The following is a 16,393-nucleotide window of genomic DNA, read 5'->3' on the forward strand; positions in this document are numbered from 1 at the left end:
GAGGAAGAGAACTCTCAGAAACACGGCTGCCTGCCCGGCTGCTTAGCACTTCTTAGCTTCAAACAGGTTCATTTGCTTAGTACATTCACTTGTATGTGTGGAGGGGGTGGTTGTTATTGCTGCTTTGCAGAACTGGGGATGGAGCCCCTGCCCCCATGCATAGCTAGGTAATTTCTTTGCCACTGATCTATACCCCCACTCCAAGGTACATTTAAATTCACAAAGCCCACCCTTTCATTAGCCCCGTTTTCGTCTTCCGTTATTTTAACATGAATTTGGTTCCCATGGGGTCAGGAGTTGATAATTACATTCAGCCTTTTGCAATTATTGGTAAGGAACCAGGTAACGGCACTGACATTTAATATTTAATTGTTTTTGATCAGCATTAATTAGTCACAGATGCATACCAGATTCCCATTTAATTAAATACTCTTGGGAACATATTGCAGGCTCGGGGACTGTAACCACATCAAAAAGTAAGCGTTCAACTTTAAAAGTTGGGCCCTAGAGATGCAGGCAGCCATGGAGAGGAGATTCCAGATGTCTAGAATTCCCTCTGCCTCAAAAGCAAACCTCCTGCCTCCAGGTCCCTAGACCTCAAATCTCAGTGTTTCTTCTGGGAATTTCCAGACTCCCCTCTTTTTTTTCCTTTCTCCTTCCTGCCTCCTCCCTTTTTCCTCCTCTGTCTCTCTCATCACCACCACCACCATCATCACCTCTACCATCTCTGTTGAATCATTCTTCCGTCCATCCGTGCACAACAAGCCCCCTGTGGACCTCTCTTCCCAAGCCGCTGCTACTTCTCTTTGTTCCCTTTTAGAGAAGAATCTCACGATGATGTCATGTGGGGCTGGGTATGTTTAAGTCAGTTGTGTGGTAGGGTGCCTCTGAGCCTCAAATTCAGTTTCCAGAACTAAATACATGGGACGTGGTGGTGTAGGCATACAAGCCCTAGATGCTGGAAGATCAGAAGTTCAAGGTCATCCTCAGCTACAATAGCAAGTTTGAGACCTACATGAGACTCTGTCTCAGTAATAAATAATAAATGGAACAGAGTGGCTATGCTTGTTGTCTCAGACCAGGTTCCCTTCATCCCAGTCCAGCTGGAGCTCACTCCCTCTGGCATTTGGTTCTTCACAGCCTGGTTCCGGTCATTCTGAGCAGTGCATCTTTCCCATTGTCACCAGTGGTACTTCCTTGATGCTGATTCCAGTGATGGAGTCACTAGGCTTTTCTTGACCTGGCTACCTGTTTCTGATCTGTTTTGCTTCCTTTTGGAGAGAGAGGTTCACGCACACCATGCACCCCACACTGTCCTGAAACTCCTGATCTCCTGCCTTAGTCTCCTCTGGGTGCTAAGATCAAAGCATGTGCTCCTTAAATAGATGTGAAGTCTGCAGTATGTTATATGCAAACTCTGCTCATCAGTATTTTATATTGAACATTCCTGCACTTTGGTACCTTTAAGGGTGCCTTACACATTGAGCCTTGCCCCAATCTTTTCTTTCTTTCTTCCTTCTTTTCTTTTTCTTTCTTCCTCTCCTTTTTTCTTTCTTTCTCTCACCTTCTCTTTCCTTCCTTACTTCCTCTCTCTCTCCCTCTCTCCCTTTCCCTCCCTTCTTCTCCCTCCCTCCCTTCCTATCTTAATGTTTTATTGTCTGTGTGCCACCTGTGTAAAGAGGTCAGAGGACAACCCTGGGTGACCGTCTCCCACCCTTCTGACTCGTTTAAGACAGAGTCTTATTGTTTACTGCTGTGTACAGTAGGCTAACTGTCCCATGAACATCTGGGAGTCCCCATTCTCCATCTCCCATCGCCCACGCCGTCAAAGCTCTGTGGTTACAGAGTGTGACAGCGCATCTGGCTTTAGGTGAGTTTGGGAGTTCTGAGCTTACTTCATGCTTCATGCTTGAGCAGCAAGCACACATTGAGCCCGCTCCCCGGCCCTGTACCTTCTCTTCCTCAGGAGGCAGAGGTGCTGTGGCTCTACCCCAATCTCTGCAGATGCTCTCGTGCTAATGAGAGCCCAGCTCTGTTTTCCTGCGCCTGCGTGGCTGACTCCAGGACCACCTTGTGTTTGTGTTCCCTAGCTGCCTGCCTCATTTCCTTTCCTCCTCCCTCTGCTCCAATAGAGCAAGGGTGTGGAAGCTGCGCCTCAGGCTGTGATTTCTACGGAGCCCAGGCTAAGTCAACATTCCAGAGGATTTGCAGAGCAAGCAGGGGGAGGTCACTGCTGGAGATAAAAATGGGGGACTTAAAAAGCATAGACAGTCCCCCCTTGGTACCCATGGGAATTAATAATCCCATGACCCCCCCCCCCCAACACTGGGTACCAAGCTCATAGAAACTTAAGTTCCCTAATATAAAATACTACAGGATGAACACGCAACCTCTTCACATCCTCTTGCTCTAAATTTGCTTATACTTAATATAATGGAAAAAAAAACGACATTTTAAATGCATTTATTTATTTATTTATTTTGGTTTTTCAAGACAGGATTTCCCTATGTAACAGTCCTAGCTGACCTGGAACTAGCTCTTGTAAACCAAGCTGGCCTCGAACTCACAGAAATCCGCTTGCCTCTGCCTCCCAAGTGCTGGGATTAAAGGTGCCACCACTGCCCAGTGGGAAGACCCATTTTAATCTGTATCTTTTATTTATTTATATTTTATAGATGAGTACTCTGCATATGCACCTGCATAACCAAAACAGGATGTCAGACCCTATTATAAATGGTTGTGAACTGCCATGTGGTTGCTGGGACTTGAACCCTGGACCGCTGAGCAGACATTGCTCTTAACTGCTGAGCCCCCAATCCGGATCTTTTGAAGTAAGAAGATCCACCTTTAATCTGGGCTACTCCTTCTGTTGGTGGCCTATATAAAGAACATGGAAGAAGAAAACTATCTCATCGGCCAGCCGGTAGCAGTGTGCACCTTTAATCCCAGCACTTGGGATTGTTTTTTTGGTTTTGGTTTTTTGAGACAAGGTTTCTCTGTAGCTTTGGAGCCTGTCCTGGAACTAGCTCTGTAGACCTTGCTGGCCTCAAACTCAATAAAATCTACCTTCCTGATGACAGAAGTTACAAAACAATCCCACACTCGTTCAGAATTATGTATAATAAAGGGTTATTTATTTGGGGTAGACTCACAGACCACAGTCCTAGATAATAGTACTCTGCAACTCTGCACAAATGGGGAACAGTAACTGAGTCTAGGAGCACACACTTTACAGCTGCATTTATAGTATAAGAGACCACACCCAAGTGGGCTGGTATCTTAAAGGCTATTGCTGAAGGAGCTCCCACAGAACCTCCCCCTTTTGTTTAAATAAGAGAGTTCCAAATCCAATACAAAACTATGTATATTAGGAACAGATATCAAATATAAAGTTAGAACTACAACCAGTATAAACAATATTAAGCAAGGAACATATCCTATTGTTTTGATAAACATTCTATCCTAAGGAGTCTACGTCTTGTATTGGAAATGGCTTGGCTAGATCGTAAGAGGACGGTAACTACAACTATCTAATCTTCAACTTCATCGCAGGCCTAAGAAGGGAGATAATATTACTTGAGTAGGCAGGAAGTGCAATCAAGCAGCTTCCAAAATGTGCAGTAGATGACAGAGACAACTGGCTGCCTGAACAATCACCCAAAGTCTCATTTGCAATGTTGAAGCAACCAACTTTGGCTAAGGCCTAGAGTAACTGACAGACCATTTTCAGAGGCAGAAATATTTTCAGAACCGTCTTACCCTGTCTTGGCAAGGTTTGGCAGTCTTTTTTCTTGTATTCTGCTTGTTCAGTCTGGACATCATGCACTTTGTCAGTGGTCGAGGCAGGGGCAGTTCCTTGCACAAAGGCCAGTTGTGCCAAGAAGAAAACAAGCTCCAAGTTGGTGCTCAACACTGTCTCAGGAATAGATCGGTGCTGCTAGGAGCAATCGTGTCTCACTTAAACAGAACCATAAGTTATTTAAATGCAATGTTCTACAGATCTTTGAAGATTACCGATCTATGCAGAATACAGTCTCTATGTATCTAAAGAACCTAATTAGTCTCACTAAAAGTATAACAAACATGAATGACTATTAACCTATAATACTTACTACCTATATAACTTAAAGATTAAGATTTCATATCAGAATATTAAACAATCTTTAAACAACTGTGCAGTAAAAAAGGACAATGACCTCAAAATGTAAACAATATACAAGTATCTTGATCAGAGGTAGAAATATATAATGTGATAAATATATGTTAAAATTGTAGCAATATACAAAATGTATTAAACAGAGGTAGAAACATGCTTGCATACAATCTGACAAAATAACTTTGCATAGGTGTACAAATATTGTAAACAGAAATAGCATATTCAATATAAGAAATATAATTTGTACTTGTGTCAGTATACAAAAATTTATACCAATGTAAATTGTTCATAAGTAATAGCTCACAAGTATTCATTCTATTACTCACTATTATTATTGTGAGTAAGTTCACACTAATCTACCTATTATCCCATTCAATTTTCTCTATTTTATTTTGAGATCTCTGGGCCTACATAATTTCTACCCCAACCTCCAACCCTATTCGAGTTATAATCAACCCCTAAATGGTGTCCCTAACCATGAAGACAAACTTTGTTGTCTTACCACCTGTATGATTGTTACCTCTGTGGATGAGCCGTCATTTCTCTTTCTCAAGAGGTTTCTCTTTTTCAAACTGAATCTTTATTAATTTTGATGATATCCATAGCTTTTCTTCTCCTGTGGAAACAAGAGCGAAAGCCCTTCACCTATGTAGCCATCTGGTTTCCATTGTGAGGTCAACACATCCTTGAAATATACCGGTTGATTTAATTCAGAAGTTTTTTCTATTATCCAATATCTCTCTGCTGCTGTTGTTCCTTTCTTATTAGCATTAAGAAAATTCAATGTTAATAAAGCAATATGCAATCTATTTTGTGGGTATTTTCCATCCCTCTCTGTTTGTTTAGCATATCCTTTATAGTTCAATTTCATCTTTCTTTTTTTAAACTTTTTTATTTTATTTTTATGTGCATTGGTGTTTTGCCTACATGTATGTTTGTGTGAGGGTGTCAGGTCCCCTGGGACTGGAGTTACAAACAGAACTACCATGTGGATGTTGGGAATTGAACAGGGATCCTCTGGAAGAATGGTCAGTGCTCTCAACCCCTGAACTATCTTTCCAGCCCCTCGATTTGATCTTTCTATAACTGCCTGACCTGTAGGATTGTTTGGTATACCTGTAATATGCTTTATATTATAATAATCAAAAAACTGTTTCATGTTCTTAGACACATATGCTGGATCACTGTCTGTTTTTTTGTGTGTGTGCAGGAATACCAATGATAGCCATAACTTCTAATAAATGCACGATTACTGAATCAGCTTTTTCTTAGCTCAAGGCAGTTGCCCATTGAAAACCTGAATACGTGTCTATGGTATGGTGTACATATTTTAATTTTCCAAATTCTGTAAAGTGAAACACATCCATCTGCCAGATCTCATTCTTTTGAGTACCCTTTGGGTTATTCCCACAGGTAACAGGATTTGGTTATAGAAAGAGCAAGTAGAACATCTCTTTATAATCTCCTTAGCTTGTTGTTATGTAATAGAATACTCTTTTTTTAAACCTTTGCTATTGACATGATGTTTCTTATGAAATTCTGAGACCTTTAGCATACTTCCAATCAATAATCGATCAATTTATGCATTACCTTGAGCTAGAGGACCTGGCAGACCCGTATTAGATTGGATGTGTGTTATGTATATGGGACAAAGCCTATTCCTGATGTCTTGAACCTGAATGAATAATGAGGTCAATTCTGTATCATCTGGTATAAATTTAGCAGTTTCAATATGCAAGACAATTCTTTCTGCATATTGTGAATCTGTAACTATATTGAGAGGGATTTAAAATCCCTTAGTACCATGAGAACAGCATATATTCTGCTTTTTGGACAAAATTATAAGGGTTTTGTTCTATCTTACTTAGTTCCTCTGCTTTGTAACCTGCCTTTCCTGATTTATTTGCATCAGTATAAAATATACAGGCTCCAGTTATTGGTGCATCATGTACAGTTCAGGGAAGAATCCAAATAGTTCTCTTTATTAGGTTAATTCTATCACTTTGGGGATAATTGCTATTAATTTCTCCCCAAAAATTAGAATAAGCTCTTTGTCATGGTTTATTGTTTACCCATAATCTTTTTATTTCATCAGTAGTAAAAGGTACTATAATCTCTGCTGGGTCTATACCTGCTAGTTGATGAAGTCTCAATTTACCCTTAATAGTTAATTCAGAGATTTTTCCACATAAGTCTTTAATTTTTTTTTTTTTGGTTTTTTGGAGACAGGGTTTCTCTGTAGCTTTGGAGCCTGTCCTGGAACTAGCTCTTGTAGACTAGGCTGGCCTCGAACTCACAGAGATCCGCCTACCTCTGCCTCCCAAGTGCTGGGATTAAAGGCATGCGCCACCACCACCCAGCTAAGTTTTTAATTTTTTACTTGGTTTATGTGGTTAAAAGATCTGTTCTAGGGGCTGGAGAGATGGCTCAGTGGTTAAGAGCATTGCCTGCTCTTCCAAAGGTCCTGAGTTCAATTCCCAGCAACCACATGGTGGCTCACAACCATCTGTAATGAGGTCTGGTGCCCTCTTCTGGCCTTCAGGCATACACACAGACAGAACACTGTATACATAATAAATAATAAATATAAAAAAGATCCGTTCTAAGATAATATCTTTCCTCTGTATTAAAATTCCTGTAGGTGAAATTCTGGAAGACAATATGACTAAAATACAATTAAGATTTGGCTTCACTCTATCTACATGTGCCTCCTGTAATTTCTCTTCAGTGACTGTCAATTCTTTTTCTGCTTCAGCTGTTAATTCCCTGAGACTATTTAAATCTTTGTCACCGTCTAAAGTTTTGTTTAAATGAATTATTAGATCAGGTGTTATCCCAACAGCTGGTCGTAGATTGGAAATGTCTCACCTTTGAAAGTCATTAAGAGTCCACAATCAGTCTCTCCTAATTTGTGCTTTTGTGTTCTAAATTCTAAATAGGTTTTCTATAAACCTATTTTGTAACCTAGGTAATTGACAGAATCTCCTCTTTGTATTTTTTCAGGAGCAATTTGTAATCCCCATTTAGGCAAAACTTTCTTCTTCAAACATTCTTTCTAAAGTATCTGCATTTGAGTCAGATAACAAAATGTCATCTATGTAATGATAAATTATAGACTTAGGAAATTGCTTGCATATTATTTCCAATGGCAATGGCTAACTTACAAAGTATTGACACAGGGTGGGGCTCAATAGCATTCCCTGTGGGAGGGCAGGGGCCGGAGAGACGGCTGAGAGATTAAGAGCACTGGCTGCTCTTCCAGAGCTCCTGAGTTCAAGTCACAGCAACCTCATGTTGGCTCACAACCATCCGTAATGAGAAAGGAGATCTGGTGCCCTCTTCTGGCATCATCAGTGACAAATACAAGCAGAAAGCCTTGAGCAAGCCTAGGAGTGACAAACACTTCAGAAGTAACAGGTAACTCTGCCATCCACAGCCACTCTTTCTAGAAGAAAACAGAAACCTCTGACAACCACAATGCTGTGGGACAATGGTCTTGTATCCTGTAAAGATCTGTCTCTTGTACTTGTTTAGTGAAATGCTGATTGGCCAGTAGCACACAGGAAGTATAGGTGGGGCAACCAGAATAGGAGAATTCTGGGAAGAGGAAAGGATCAGATGGCAGTCATCACCCAAAGGCAGAGGAAGCAAGATGAGAATGCCTCGCTGATAAAAGGTACCAAGCCATGTGGCTGACACAGACAAGAATTACGGATTAATGTAGGATGTAAGAGTTAATAAGAAGCCTGAGCTAATATGTCAACCAGTTTATGACTAATGTAGACCTCTGTGTGTTTCTTTGGAACTGAACAGTTGTGGAACTGAGTGGAGCAGAAACCTCTGTCAAAACCTACCGCTGCCTCCTGAGTGCTGGGATTAAAGGCGTGTGCCACCACCACCCAGCAAGCTCTTGTTCTTTGCCTGCTTACCCTCGCTCTTGCTAACAAGTTCATTCCTTCACTGGTATTAGAGTCTATTTCTTCAGGATTCCAGTGTATACTGAAGACCAGCTGAGGCATCCAGCCTCATGGATTGAACAGTTCCTGAATTCTTAGACCTTCTGTTGATAGACAATCATTGCTGTACTAGCTGGACCACAGCCTAGAAGCCATTCCAATAAATCCTCTTTCTCTTTATAGATTCCTTCTCTCAGTTCTCTTCCTGATTAATACACAGGTGGAGACATCAGCATTGTCTACCCCTTTCCCTAAGGTTCCAACAACAAAACAAGGCATGATTTGGCTGAAGTTCACTCTGGGGAACCAATGTTCCTTGGGTTTTGGATTCTGGTGTGGCTTAGGGTCAGAAATGGAATTTTAAAGGCAGCCCCACAGGGAGAAGCAAAGGAAGGTTAAGAGTTGTCTTTTGGAGCCTTTGGGTTAGGCTGGGCATACTCAACCTCAGGAATTCTTGATAACCAAGGTCAAGGTCAAAGTGACTATGGACACCACTGCCCTCTGCTGGAGAGATTGGCATCCTGCCCAAGACCTATGTTTGGCTCAGGACCAAGGTGTTCTTCTTCTTTTTTTTTTTTTTTTTTTTTTTTTTTTTTTTTTTAACTTTTTTTAACTTTTTTTACACTAGGTCCCTTTGAGAATGTGAAGAAAGCTTGGATATGCAAACCCACACATTAATGTTTGCATAAGGGCAGGCTTGTAGCTCAGTGGTAGAATGCTTACTTGGATTCTTGAAGCCTTAGGTTCTGCCCCAAGAATGCAGAGTGGGAGTGATACTTACAGTGATTGACAGGCAGACCCTCTGGAACTCATCCATGAATGACTTTAGAAGCTAACAGGTCTGGGGGTCTAATCTCAGCACTCAGGAGGGAGAGGAGGAAAAGCAGGAGTTCAAGGTCATCCTCTGCTACATAGTCTGGGCTACATGAGACTTTGTCTCCAAATAACTAAAACTAACCAACCGAGTCAATAAACAAGAGTTTAGTGCCAGCTCAGGTCTTCTCCAGTTGTGAAACAGGAGCAATTAAGAAGCAGACACTGGGTCGGGCAGTAGTGGTGCACACCTTTAATCCCAGCACTCAGGAGACAGAGGCAGGGGATCTCTATGAGTTTGAGGCCAGGCTGGTTTACAGAGTAAGTTCCAGGACAGGCTCTAAAGCTACATCAAACCCTGTCCCCAAACCCAAAAAGAAGTAGCCATTCTTTCCAGGTGGTGGTAGCACATGCCCTTAATCCTAGCACTCTGAAGGCAGAGGCAGACAGATCTCCAAATTCAAGACCAGCCTGGTCTACAGAATGAATCCCAGAATAGCCAGATCTACATAGAGAAACTCTGGAAAAACTCAGGGGTTGGAGGGAAGTAAAGTAGCCACCACCCTAACCTTTTGGTTTTCTGGAAAAAAAAAATCATTGGATTCCATGTTCAGAAAGATTTTCTCTACTAAACACACTATATTGCTTAAGAAGCCATTTTCTTAAAAAAAAGAAAGAAAGAAAGAAAGAAAGAAAGAAAGAAAGAAAAAAGGAAAGAAAAGAAAAAGAAGAAACATGGAAAAGATCAAGGGCTGGCATGGGGCATGGCGGTGCACACCTTAATTCCAGCACTTAGTATAGGCCACGGTCTCTGGCCTCCATCTTTGGAGGCCCCGTCCCTGTGTTGGCCAAACCTTGACCCCTCCCCGGGAGGAGTGTTAAGACTAGCCACCAAAATCTTGACTTAAACTGCTTCTTCCGAGAAGGTCCCCTCTGGTCTCTTTCTTCTCCCCTCAGTGGGGTGGTCGTGTTTGTGGCTTCCCGGTTCCCCCTCGGGGCCACCCAAGAGCACAGAAATCCCATAAAACCTGGATATTTTTAATTTGGCTTGTTGTGATTTGGCTTGATTGGGATTTTTGCATCTGCAGAGAGCTCGCGTTAGGAAAAATTCCTAACACTTGGGAGGCAGAGACAGGGAGGTAAATTCAAGAGGAGCCTGATCTACAGAATGAGTTCCAGGCAGCTGGGGTTAGAAAGAGGAAAAAGGGCCAGGCAGTAGTGGTGCAAGCCTTTAATCCCAGCACTTGGGAGGCAGAGACAGGTGGATTTTTGTGAGTTTCAGGACAGCCTGGTCTACAAGAGCTAGTTCAAGAACAGCCAGGGCTGTTATACAGAGAAACCCTGTCTCAACAGCCGGATAGAATGGCTCAGAGGGTTAGAGCTCCGACTGCTCTGCCCAAGGTTTAGAGTTCGATTCTCGGCTGTGGTATTGATGATGTACATCATCAATACATAGGAAAAAAAAGGAACCCTGTCTTGAAAAATCAAAAGAAAAGAAAGGGGGGGGTTATTCCTGTTAATTATTAATTAACACTTATTAATTAACAATTACTGTGCAAATCATCAGGAATATAATATAGATCCCAGGCTGGTGGCCCACATCTGTAATCCTAACATTTGGAAGGTAGAGAGAGGAGCACCAGGAGTCCTCTTCTACACAGCAAGTTCAAGGCAAAGCTGGGCTATATGAGACCCTGACAGAAGAAGAAAGGGAGAGGGGTTGGAGAGATGGCTCAGTGGCTAAAAGCACTGAGACACGGGTTCAATTCCCAGCACCCACGTCTGTAACTCTAGTTCCAGAGATCTGATACTCTACATCAATGTATGCAAAATGAAGTTAAATAAATTTAAAAGAGAGAGAAAGAGAGAAAACAAAGCAAAAAAGGAAAAACAGAAATAATGAACCAGAGGAAGGCCCTGCCTTTGCCTGCCCACTTCCCATCTTGCTACAGGAATGCTGGGAAGGCAGATTTGGCCATGGGACATCTGATTTTTTTACTCCAGAGCATCAGGCTCACAAGGCAAGTGCTTTTAGTCACTGAGCCATCTCCCTAGCCCTTAATCTACACTTAGGTTTTTCAGCCCCTTTTCTGTTCATTTGTTTGGGGTTTTTGTTTGTTGTTTTGTTTTTCGAGACAGGGTTTCTCTGTGTAGCTTAGGAGCCTGTCCCAAAACTTGCTCTGTAGACCAGGCTGGCCTTGAACTCACGAAGATCACCTGCTTCTGCTTCCTGAGTGCTGGGATTAAAGGCATGTGCCACCGTTGTCCATCTATCTCAGCACTTGTTGTGTGTGTGTGTGTTTGCTGTATACCCCACCACTGCCACACACACACACACACACACACACACACACACACACATAAAGGGAGTCAAATAAAACAGTGGGTGGTAACTATACAACTCTGGTTGCATTCCAGAGCATGCACAATGATGCAACACCTGTTTCAGAGAAGGAAGATGGGGAAGAGACGGTATGAAGTCCCCTTTAAGAAGGAATTCACTTTTGATTGACAGGAAAGCATGAAAGGAGCCAAAGGCATCCTTATTTATGCAGGTGCTGTGCAATAAAGCCGTCTAATCACCCTTGTTAATGACCCTGACCTTACAGCCCAGTAGTCAGACAGGGGGACTGTTTCCAGCTGTAGAATCAGTGAGATGAAAATCAACCCTACTTATGGCATGGCTCCGGCTTCTACATTTTTCTTCAGTTTAGATACTGGTTGTGTTGTTGTGAAATGGCTTTACCTCAGAAGTTTATTTCACCTATTTGAAATGCAGACTAGGTTCTTTGTGAAACCAGTACCTGGTGACCAGAGTCCTGCTCCAGAGCGCAGCCAACTTACTCTGGGATCCAGTTAGGATCAACCGTTCTAGGGTAACTTGTGCTCTTTAAAAGTTTGGAGCCTGTGGCAGTGGTGGCACAGATCTGTAAATCCAGAATCTAGGAGATGGGGACAGGAGGACCAGGGATTCCTGACTAGATTTGGCCACATTGTGAATTCTAGCTTTGCCAGGGCCTTAGGGGACTCATCTAGAAAACAGATGTGTGGAGCTGGGGGGTTGGCTCAGCAAGACTACCTGCCACCCTCAGAGTACCCAGGTTTGGCTCCTAGCCCCCACATGCCAGCTTAGAAGCCCCTGTAACCCCAGTTCCAAGGAGCAGACACTCTTCTCTGCACACATCTCATGCTGCACTATACTCACAGGGGCGGGCACGCACACATGTGAACACACACAGACATATACCCCACACATACATGTAAATGAAAATCTTTAGTTCCTGGTGTGGTGGCAAACATCTTTAATTCCAGCACTCTGGAAGCAGCTGGGAGGACTAAATAGTAAAACTCCATCTCACAGGCACGCGCGCGCGCGCGTGCACACACACACACACACACACACACACACGTTTAATTTTTTTTGTTATATGTGGTGGTTTGAAAGAAAATGGCCCCATAGGGAGTAAAACTATTAGGAGGTGCGGCTTTGTTGGAGGAAAGTGTGTCGCTGTGTGGGTGGCCTTTGAGGTCTCTTATGTTCAAGCTAAGCTCAGTGTGTGACATAGTTGCTTCTACTGCCTGCTGATCAAGACGTAGAACTCTCAGCTCCTTCAGTACCATGTCTGCCCACATGCCGCCATGCTACCTACCATGACAAGAATGGACTAAATCTCTGAAGTGTAAGCTAGCACCAATTAAATGCTTCCTTTGTAAGAGTTGCCATGGTCATTGTAATGGTTTAGATAAACTGGCACAGTTCCGAGTGGGAGACCATGGCAGGCCATGAGGGACAGCCGGGTCCCAGGAGAAGCTGTGGAGGATGAGAGACAGAGACGGATAAGCACGCCGTGAAGATTGAGTTTGGATATAGTTTATTCAGTCAAAGGGAAGGGGGAGAGAGAGAAAAAAAACAGAGAGGGGGAGAGGAGAAGAGACCTCAGCCACCTCTTCTGAAGAGAAGAGAGTCGGGCAGAGAGAGCACAGGCTGGAGGCAGAATGAAGATCTGCTTGCCTCGGTGGAAGGGGGGAGTGGGTGGAGCTTGTCTCTTAAAGGGACAGGACATACCATTACAGTCAGGATGTCTTTTCATGGCAACAGAAGTCCTAAGACAATATGCCACTGTCATCCTGAAAAGTTCCTGTTTTGGGACACAAGATACCCTAGACTTATCTTGTATCTTCCCTGTCCAAGCATGGGGTCTCAATTATTTTTCCAAGGACCTTATGTGCTTATTTATTTATTTATTTTTGGGACAGGGTCTCACTGTGCAGTCATGGCTGGACAGGAAAGCCTCTGCTGTGGTTTTAAAGGTATGTACACCATGTGTGCAGCTAATAGTGCCTTACTTAGGCACTATTACTTACTTACTTTAAAGCAGTGGCTCTCAACCTTCCTAATGCTGTGACCCTTTATTACAGTTCTTCATGTGATAGTGACCCCCAACCATGAAATTATTTTCATTGCTACTCCATAATTGTAATTTTGCTACTATCATGATTTGTAATGTAAATATCCACCATGCGACCCCTATGGGGTCAAGATCCACCAGTCGAGAACCATTGTCTTAGAGACAGTGTGGCTATGTCTAAGGGGGAGAATGGCATACTCCCCAGGTTTGAACTCCACTGCCCACTGAAAATGGGGTAGTGGAGGCACACAGGCCCAGAAAATGGTATTTAGGATAAAGATCTAGGCTTGATTGTCACTACCAGTTGCCACTTCAAGAAAGCCCTGGCTCTGGATGGGGTCAAGAAATAAGCATATACACTCACATATACACACGAGGGCTATGTATTTATCTATTGTGTTTGTTGTACGTGTGTCTTAGTGAGTGTTCTATTGCTGTGAAGAGACCACAATCACAACAACTCTTATAAAAGAAAGTATTTAATTGGGGCTTGCTTCCAGTTTCAGAATTTTAGTCCATTATCATCATGGCAGGGAGCATGGCAGCATGCAGGCAGACATGGTGCTGGAGAAGGAGCTGAGGGTTCTACATCTGGAGCCACAGGCAGCAGGAAGAGAGAGCCACTGGGCCTGGCTTGGGCTTCTGAAACCCAAAGCCATCTCCCAGGGACACACTGTCTCCATCAAGACAACAACCACTCCAACTAAGGCCACACCCTCTAATCCCTCTCAAGTGGTGTCACCCTAAAGACCAAGCATTCAAATACATGAGCCTATGGCGACCTTTCCTATTCAAACCACCACAGTGTGCATGTGTTTGTGTGTGCATGTGACATCCAGAGCTGGCCATCAGGGGTTTCCGGCCACTCTTTGCCTTAGTTCCTTGAGCCAGGCTGTCTTAGTTTGGGTTTCTATTGCTGTGAAGAGACACCATGACTATGGCAACTCTTTTTCCGAGACAGGGTTTCTCTGCAGCTTTGGAGCCTGTCCTGGAGCTAGCTCTTGTAGACCAGGCTGGTCTTGAACTCACAGAGATCCGCCTGCCTCTGCCTCCCAGTGCTGGGATTAAAGGTGTGTGCCACCACTGCATCCAGGTTTCTAAGGCCCTTCAAGTTCCACCGGCAAAAGACATGTATAGCTAGGTACCAGACAGACAATTCTAAGGATAGGCAAACCATGGGGAGAAAGTAAGCCATGTTAGAGTAGGCTTCATTGCTAAACATATTCATGCATTGCATCTGGACCAGAACCACTGGCAGGGTCTAATTAGAGGAATAACAGGACCAGACTTTTGCTGGTAGGATGAAATGTGGCAGGCTGGAACCAATGCCACAACGAAGGGCCTGTGTTAGAATAAGCTAGGCTTCAAAAAGAGACACTACTTCAATGGAACAAGGCTTTATTAGGTTGGGTTTAAGATTCTCACAAATGTTTTACAAGTCAGGGGAGATCTTAAAAATTGAATTCCTTGTTGTAAACACAAACCTTACAGTGTTTGATAGAAAAGGTAGACACTTAATGATTCTTTTTTTAAAAAGATTTATTTATTATGTATTCAACACATTCTGCCTTGATGTATGCCCGCACGCCAGAGGAGGGCGCCAGATTTCAGTACAGATGGTTGTGAGCCACCATGTGGTTGCTGGGAATTGAACTCAGGACCTTTGGAAGAGCAGGCAATGCTCTTAACCTCTGAGCCATCTCTCCAGCCCCACATTTAATGATTCTTATACACTCATAAAAATGGGGTAGCCATTTCATCTGGAGCAATACATGACAACAGTGGTTCAAATTACTTAGAAGCAGGGTTCTCAACCTTCCTAAGGCTGTAACTCCTTCATACAGTTCCTGATTGCTAGGTCTCAAACCCAGGACAAAAGGCTGAGGTGCCTATTTAATATATCAAAGTGGGCCTGGCTGCCAGATTCTCCCAGCATCCCTCAGTGCCTAACTGTTAAAGGGTATGGCTAGCTACCCCACCCTTACTCTAAACACGGTGGCTGTCCTTCCCTATATAATCCAACCATTTTGGCTACTTGGCCCCTTTGACCTACCCTTTACCCTGCTGGTCTCTTGGCCAGCATCTTAGCCCAGGCTGCCCCCTCTCTTGCTCTCTTTCCTCCTCTCTTCTCACATGGTCCAGCTCAGCCTAGCCATGTTCACTCTGGACTCTCCCAGATGCCCCTGTCTCCGCCTATGCTCTCCCTTTAGCTACAATAAACCTTTTCCTCCACCATACCTGGTAGCAGACAGCTCGGTCCTTTTTCTTTTCTTTTTACCATTCACTCAAGTTGTGGTGAACCCAGACCATAAAACTGTCTCACTGTGTTGCTACTGTAACTATAATTTTGCTCCTGTTAGGAATAATAATGTAAAAATACGTTATCCAGGATATCTGATACGTGACTCCCAAGGTGAGAACCACTGATTGGTGTAAAAGAGCTTAGACGGAGGTAGGAGGACCAACATTCTACACAGACAGAAAGATGAAAGTGACTCCTGGCAGAAACTCAAAATTAGGGAAGGGTGGGGTCATGAAGTTATGACTAGAGTATGAGACAAGGAAGCTGGGGAAGCAGGGACACACGGGTTAAGGCTCCACAGTGTTTTTTTTTTTTTAATCTATTTTTAAAAAATTCAGTGGGGCCGTGGTGGCCCACGCATTTAATTCCAGAGGCATAGGAGGCAGACGGATCTCTGTGAGTTCGAGGCCAGCCTGGTCTACAAGAGCTAGTTCCAGGACAGGCTCCAAAAGCTATGGAGAAACCGTGTCTCGAAAAAACCAAAATAAATAAATAAATAGATAGATAGATAGATATTAAAAATTTCATTTGTAAATTGTTCATATTCCAATAATCTCCCACCAATCCTTGCAAATTACCCTATTAAATTCAGGGGATCCTGGCCAGTCCGAGGTGATGTACGCCTTAAATTCCAGCAGAGACAGCCTATCCATGTGAGTTCGAGGCCAGCCTGGTCTATGAAGCGAGTCCTAGGACAGTCAGGACGGTTACACAGAGAAACCCTGTCTTGAAATCAACAACAAAACCCCTCTGTGGG

The sequence above is a fragment of the Arvicola amphibius genome, chromosome 6 (genome assembly GCF_903992535.2).
Source record: "Arvicola amphibius chromosome 6, mArvAmp1.2, whole genome shotgun sequence".
NCBI lineage: Eukaryota > Metazoa > Chordata > Mammalia > Rodentia > Cricetidae > Arvicola > Arvicola amphibius.